Source organism: Oncorhynchus keta, chromosome 15 (genome assembly GCF_023373465.1).
Source record: "Oncorhynchus keta strain PuntledgeMale-10-30-2019 chromosome 15, Oket_V2, whole genome shotgun sequence".
Classification (NCBI taxonomy): Eukaryota; Metazoa; Chordata; class Actinopteri; order Salmoniformes; family Salmonidae; genus Oncorhynchus; species Oncorhynchus keta.
The window spans coordinates 12239410-12247325 of NC_068435.1; the positions used below are offsets into that span (position 1 = coordinate 12239410).

Sequence of the window (7916 nt, forward strand, 5' to 3'; positions counted from 1 at the left end):
ACCTGTCAAAACAGGTCAAACATTTGTTCAACTGTATAATCCTCAAAATTTACACAGAACATTCTTAAACAGCCTTTCAGATTCACAATGGTGACATTGTGAATTGTTAAACTGATTGCCAAGAAATGTCAATTGTCAACTTGAATTTCTCAATAAATTGTTTTGGGGAAATACTCTCAAACTAAACAATTCCAGGATTTGAAATTCAAATGGTTGGTTAGGATCTGGAAATCCCTAAATCTACAGTAGTCTACAGTAGTCTATAGTAGTCTATAGGAGTCTATAGTAATGTACAGTAGTCTACAGTAGTCTATAGTAGTCTATAGGAGTCTATAGTAATGTACAGTAGTCTACAGTAGTCTATAGTAATGTACAGTAGTCTACAGTAGTCTATAGGAGTCTATAGTAATGTACAGTAGTCTATAGGAGTCTATAGTAATGTACAGTAGTCTACAGTAGTCTATAGGAGTCTATAGTAATGTACAGTAGTCTACAGTAGTCTATAGTCATGTACAGTAGTCTATAGTAGTCTATAGTAGTCTACAGTAGTCTATAGGAGTCTATAGTAATGTACAGTAGTCTACAGTAGTCTATAGTAATGTACAGTAGTCTATAGTAGTCTATAGTAGTCTACAGTAGTCTATAGTAGTCTACAGTAGTCTATAGTAGTCTACAGTAGTCTAGAGTAGTATGCAGTAGTCTAGAGTAGTCTACAGTAGTCTATAGTAATGTGCAGTAGTCTATAGTAGGCTACAGTAGTCTATAGTAATGTACAGTAGTCTACAGTAGTCTATAGTAATGTACAGTGGTCTACAGTAGACTATAGTAGTCTACAGTGGTCTTCAGTAGTCTACAGTAGTCTATAGTAGTCTTCAGTAGTCCACAGTAGTCTATAGTAGTGTACAGTGGTCTTCAGTAGTCTACAGTAGTCTATAGTAGTCTTCAGTAGTCCACAGTAGTCTATAGTAGTGTACAGTGGTCTTCAGTAGTCTACAGTAGTCTATAGTAGTCTTCAGTAGTCCACAGTAGTCTATAGTAGTGTACAGTAGTCTACAGATTTACACGGAACATTCTTAAACAGCCTTTCAGATTCACAATATTCACAATGGTGACATTGTGTAGTAATGTACAGTAGTCTACAGTAGTCTATAGTAATGTACAGTAGTCTACAGTAGTCTACAGTAATCTATAGTCGTCTATAGTAGTCTACAGTAGTCTATAGTAGTGTACAGTAGTCTACGGTGGTCTATAGTAGTCTACAGTTGTCTACAGTAGTCTTCAGTAGTCTATAGTAGTCTATAGTAGTCTACGGTGGTCTATAGTAGTCTATAGTAGTCTACAGTAGTCTACAGTAGTCAAACACACAACATCTCTTGGGCGGTGCTTGGCAGAAACGTAATTCCTTGGTTTCTATTGTCTACAGTAGTCTACAGTAGTCTAGTAGTGTACAGTAGTCTATGGTGGTCTATAGTAGTCTACAGTTGTCTACAGTAGTCTTCAGTAGTCTATAGTAGTCTATAGTAGTCTACGGTGGTCTATAGTAGTCTATAGTAGTCTACAGTTGTCTACAGTAGTCTTCAGTAGTCTACAGTAGTCTTCAGTAGTCTTCAGTAGTCTATAGTAGTCTATAGTAGTCTACGGTGGTCTATAGTAGTCTATAGTAGTCTACAGTAGTCTACAGTAGTCAAACACACAACATCTCTTGGGCGGTGCTTGGCAGAAACGTAATTCCTTGGTTTCTATTGTCTATAGTAGTCTACAGTAGTCTACAGTAGTCTATAGTAGTCTATAGTAGTCTACAGTAGTCTATAGTAGTCTATAGTAGTCTACAGTAGTCTAGTAGTGTACAGTAGTCTATGGTGGTCTATGGTAGTCTACAGTAGTCTATGGTGGTCTATAGTAGTGTACAGTAGTCTACGGTGGTCTATAGTAGTCTACAGTAGTCTAGTAGTGTACAGTAGTCTACGGTGGTCTATAGTAGTCTACAGTAGTCTTCAGTAGTCTACAGTAGTCCACAGTAGTCAAACACACAACATCTCTTGGGCGGTGCTTGGCAGAAACGTAATTCCTTGGTTTGTATTGTCTATAGTAGTCTACAGTAGTCTATAGTAGTCTATAGTAGTCTATAGTAGTCTACAGTAGTCTACAGTAGTCTATAGTAGTCTACAGTAGTCTATAGTAGTCTTCAGTAGTCCACAGTAGTCTATAGTAGTCTACAGTAGTCTACAGATTTACACGGAACATTCTTAAACAGCCTTTCAGATTCACAATATTCACAATGGTGACATTGTGTAGTAATGTACAGTAGTCTACAGTAGTCTATAGTAATGTACAGTAGTCTACAGTAGTCTACAGTAATCTATAGTCGTCTATAGTAGTCTACAGTAGTCTATAGTAGTGTACAGTAGTCTACGGTGGTCTATAGTAGTCTACAGTAGTCTATAGTAGTGTACAGTAGTCTACGGTGGTCTATAGTAGTCTACAGTAGTCTACAGTAGTCTATAGTAGTCTACAGTAGTCTAGTAGTGTCCAGTAGTCTATGGTGGTCTATAGTAGTCTACAGTTGTCTACAGTAGTCTTCAGTAGTCTACAGTAGTCTACAGTAGTCTTCAGTGGTCTATAGTAGTCTATAGTAGTCTACGGTGGTCTATAGTAGTCTATAGTAGTCTACAGTAGTCTACAGTAGTCAAACACACAACATCTCTTGGGCGGTGCTTGGCAGAAACGTAATTCCTTGGTTTCTATTGTTTTCCTGTTGTTTTCTGGAGCCATATGGAGGCTGCATTGTTCCGATATTATGTACGGTGACGGGTCATTGTACAGCTTTATGTTTATTGAAATATTACATTGTTTAAGATGTACTTATATTTCCCATGTATTTCTCAAAAGTCTCACACAATGTATGGTAAGGTATTGTATATTGTGATCAACAAATATTTTGTATGAAATTATTAAAATGAGCATGAATTTGTCTTGTGTCTTAACTTTCTGTAATTGTAGTGTCATATAGGATGTAAGTCAACTTTAGTTTTGAAGGAACAACATACAGTACATTTAAATGAAGTAGACTCTGGTAATAGCATCTAGTCCAGCATTTTTCAAACCTCTCCTCGTCAACTAATCTCCCAGACCTTTCAGCATGTTGTGGTTCTGAACTAGCACACCTGATTCACCTATTCAAGAGCTTGAAGTGACGAGCTGAATCCCGGTGTGCTAGGTGATAAATACATAGAGCGTCTCGGGCTTCCCAGGGAGAGGTTTCTTTTCTTTTACCTTTATTTTACTAGGCAAGTCAGTTAATAAGAACACATTCTTATTTTCAATGACGGCCTGGGAACAGTGGGTTAACTGCCTGTTCAGGGGCAGAACGACAGATTTGTACCTTGTCAGCTCGGGGGTTTGAACTTGCAACCTTCCGGTTACTAGTCCAACGCTCTAACCACTAGGCTACCCTGCCCCCCCCAAACAAGGCTTCATTAGTCTACTCAAAAGCCACTGGCTGCCCTCCGATACCGTCACAATGTATCCTTCCTTCCTCCCATCGTTGATGTCATCACAGATCTGACATGACTTGATGGGTAAAAACAACATAGACCAATAGAAACCTTCCTTTCACCTACTATGCGATCATTTGGTGGCAGCGGTGGGGTGTCCCCTGTCCTGCGGTGTCCCCTGTCCTACGGTGTCCCCTGTCCTGCGGTGTCCCCTGTCCTGCGGTGTCCCCTGTCCTGCGGTGTCCCCTGTCCTACAGTGTCCCCTGTCCTGCGGTGTCCCCTGTCCTGCGGTGTCCCCTGTCCTGCGGTGTCCCCTGTCCTGCGGTGTCCCCTGTCCTGCAGTGTCCCCTGTCCTGCGGTGTCCCCTGTCCTGCAGTGTCCCCTGTCCTGCGGTATCCCCTGTCCTGTAGTGGACTCCAAGGCTCATCCTGTCTAGACCGGAAGTGATGAGTGCATCACAATGGCTGCAGGAGGCCATCGATGAGCTACACCAGTTGTTGCACGACCTTGGGCAGTATCTGAAATGGCAAAGGCAGGAGCAGAGTATTTGGTGGTTGCATTACACCTCGCCAGCAGCATGATTACCTCAAGGAAGCAAAGAAGGGAGGATTTATTTTAAAAGTGTTGGGACAAAGGCTTCTCTCCACTGTGATGTTGTTGACTTTGCTGTTAGACTGCTGCTGGAAGCAAGAAAGAATGTCAACGAGAACATCGAAGCTATGCGTTCGGCCCTGTGGGCGCTAACCTCTCTCACATTGCCACCAGACACAGTATCACAGCCCAGTGAGGCATAGATGGGGTTGGGTATACGTGGTTGTTAACGTAAGGGCTGAGCCGTTCCCCACAGGGTAGGGTGTCTTTCCAGAGAAACCATCATTATTCATTGTCGTGTTGATGCTGTCACTGTGATACATACTGTAGTAGGACAACTTCCTCTTCTGTTCCTGTAACGTATTGCCTTTCTATTTATTTATCCAGGGAAGTCACATTAACATTTATTCCTCTTTTTATAGTGAGTCTCTTCTGCTTTTTTTGCTACATTCATAATAATACTAGGAAATGGCTATTCAGTCATCATTTAATTTGGTTCATTTGATGCATGTCACTCTCTCTTCTACAATAACTATTCATAAGTCCTGTAGTCATGGTACCAACTCATCTATTCATATGTCCTGTAGTCATGGTACCAACTCATCTATTCATAAGTCCTGTAGTCATGGTACCAACTCATCTATTCATATGTCCTGTAGTCATGGTACCAACTCATCTATTCATATGTACTGTAGTCATGGTACCAACTCATCTATTCATATGTACTGTAGTCATGGTACCAACTCATCTATTCATATGTCCTGTAGTCATGGTACCAACTCATCTATTCATATGTCCTGTAGTCATGGTACCAACTCATCTATTCATATGTCCTGTAGTCATGGTACCAACTCATCTATTCATATGTACTGTAGTCATGGTACCAACTCATCTATTCATATGTCCTGTAGTCATGGTACCAACTCATCTATTCATATGTCCTGTAGTCATGGTACCAACTCATCTATTCATATGTCCTGTAGTCATGGTACCAACTCATCTATTCATATGTACTGTAGTTATAGTACCAACTCATCTATTCATATGTACTGTAGTCATGGTACCAACTCATCTATTCATATGTCCTGTAGTCATGGTACCAACTCATCTATTCATATGTACTGTAGTCATGGTACCAACTCATCTATTCCTATGTACTGTAGTCATGGTACCAACTCATCTATTCATATGTACTGTAGTCATGGTACCAACTCATCTATTCATATGTACTGTAGTCATGGTACCAACTCATCTATTCATATGTCCTGTAGTCATAGTACCAACTCATCTATTCATATGTCCTGTAGTTATGGTACCAACTCATCTATTCATTTGTACTGTAGTCATGGTACCAACTCATCTATTCATATGTCCTGTAGTCATGGTACCAACTCATCTATTCCTATGTACTGTAGTCATGGTACCAACTCATCTATTCATATGTCCTGTAGTCATGGTACCAACTCATCTATTCATATGTACTGTAGTCATGGTACCAACTCATCTATTCATATGTACTGTAGTCATGATACCAACTCATCTATTCCTATGTACTGTAGTCATGGTACCAACTCATCTATTCCTATGTACTGTAGTCATGGTACCAACTCATCTATTCATATGTACTGTAGTCATGGTACCAACTCATCTATTCATATGTCCTGTAGTCATGGTACCAACTCATCTATTCATATGTACTGTAGTTATGGTACCAACTCATCTATTCATATGTACTGTAGTCATGGTACCAACTCATCTATTCATATGTACTGTAGTCATGGTACAAACTCATCTATTCCTATGTACTGTAGTCATGGTACCAACTCATCTATTCATATGTACTGTAGTCATGGTACCAACTCATCTATTTATATGTACTGTAGTCATGGTACCAACTCATCTATTCATATGTACTGTGGTCATGGTACCAACTCATCTATTCATATGTCCTGTAGTCATGGTACCAACTCATCTATTCATATGTCCTGTAGTCATGGTACCAACTCATCTATTCATATGTCCTGTAGTCATGGTACCAACTCATCTATTCATATGTCCTGTAGTCATGGTACCAACTCATCTATTTATATGTACTGTAGTCATGGTACCAACTAATCTATTCATATGTACTGTCGTCATGGTACCAACTCATCTATTCATATGTACTGTAGTCATGGTACCAACTCATCTATTCCTATGTACTGTAGTCATGGTACCAACTCATCTATTCATATGTCCTGTAGTCATGGTACCAACTCATCTATTCATATGTCCTGTAGTCATGGTACCAACTCATCTATTTATATGTACTGTAGTCAGTCATAATCTATTCATATGTACTGTACCAACTCATCTATTCATATGTACTGTAGTCATGGTACCAACTCATCTATTCATATGTACTGTAGTCATGGTACCAACTCATCTATTCATATGTCCTGTAGTCATGGTACCAACTCATCTATTCATATGTACTGTAGTCATGGTACCAACTCATCTATTCATATGTACTGTAGTCATGGTACCAACTCATCTATTCATATGTCCTGTAGTCATGGTACCAACTCATCTATTCATATGTCCTGTAGTCATGGTACCAACTCATCTATTCCTATGTACTGTAGTCATGGTACCAACTCATCTATTCATATGTCCTGTAGTCATGATACCAACTCATCTATTCATATGTCCTGTAGTCATGATACCAACTCATCTATTCATATGTACTGTAGTCATGATACCAACTCATCTATTCATATGTCCTGTAGTCATGATACCAACTCATCTATTCATTTGTACTGTAGTCATAGTACCAACTCATCTATTCATATGTCCTGTAGTCATGGTACCAACTCATCTATTCATATGTACTGTAGTCATGGTACCAACTCATCTATTCATATGTCCTGTAGTCATGGTACCAACTCATCTATTCATATGTCCTGTAGTCATGGTACCAACTCATCTATTCCTATGTACTGTAGTCATGGTACCAACTCATCTATTCATATGTCCTGTAGTCATGATACCAACTCATCTATTCATATGTCCTGTAGTCATGATACCAACTCATCTATTCATATGTACTGTAGTCATGATACCAACTCATCTATTCATATGTCCTGTAGTCATGATACCAACTCATCTATTCATTTGTACTGTAGTCATAGTACCAACTCATCTATTCATATGTCCTGTAGTCATGGTACCAACTCATCTATTCATATGTACTGTAGTCATGGTACCAACTCATCTATTCATATGTCCTGTAGTCATGGTACCAACTCATCTATTCATATGTCCTGTAGTCATGGTACCAACTCATCTATTCATATGTCCTGTAGTCATGATACCAACTCATCTATTCCTGCTACAATTGTGATATCTTGTTATCTTACTACCTTCTTGTCCTTTGTGCTGTTGTCTGTGCCCAACAATGATTGTACCCTGTTTTGTGCTGCTACCATGTTTTTGTCATGTTGTGTTGCTACCATGTTGTTGTCATGTTGTGTTGCTACCATACTGTGTTGTCATGTTGTGTTGCTACCGTGCTGTGTTGTCATGTTGTGTTGCTACCATGTTGAGGTCATGTTGCTACCATGCTGTGTTGTCATTTTGTGTTGTTACCAGGTTGTTGTCATGTTGTTATGCTACCATGTTGAAGTCATGTTGCTACCATGCTGTGTTGTCATGTTGTGTTGTTACCAGGTTGTTGTCATGTTGTGTTGCTACCATGTTGTGTTGCTACCATGCTGTGTTGTCATGTTGTGTTGTTACCAGGTTGTTGTCATGTTTTGTTGCTACCATGTTGGGTTGTTGTGTTGCTACCAT

The 7916-nt window shown here is 39.6% G+C and overlaps 1 protein-coding gene across 3 annotated transcripts in view; it reads left to right on the top strand.

Moving 5' to 3' along the window:
* The window catches only part of LOC118395172 (cAMP-specific 3',5'-cyclic phosphodiesterase 4B-like), a 145579-nt gene extending 142608 nt beyond the window's left edge, over positions 1–2971 (top strand). For all 3 annotated transcript variants that reach the window (XM_052463398.1, XM_052463399.1, XM_052463400.1), the window contains one exon: positions 1–2971. This exon is cut by the window's left edge and continues 2274 nt beyond it. The gene's annotated coding sequence lies outside the window, so the exon portion shown is untranslated.
* Positions 2972–7916: the final 4945 nt, after the last annotated feature.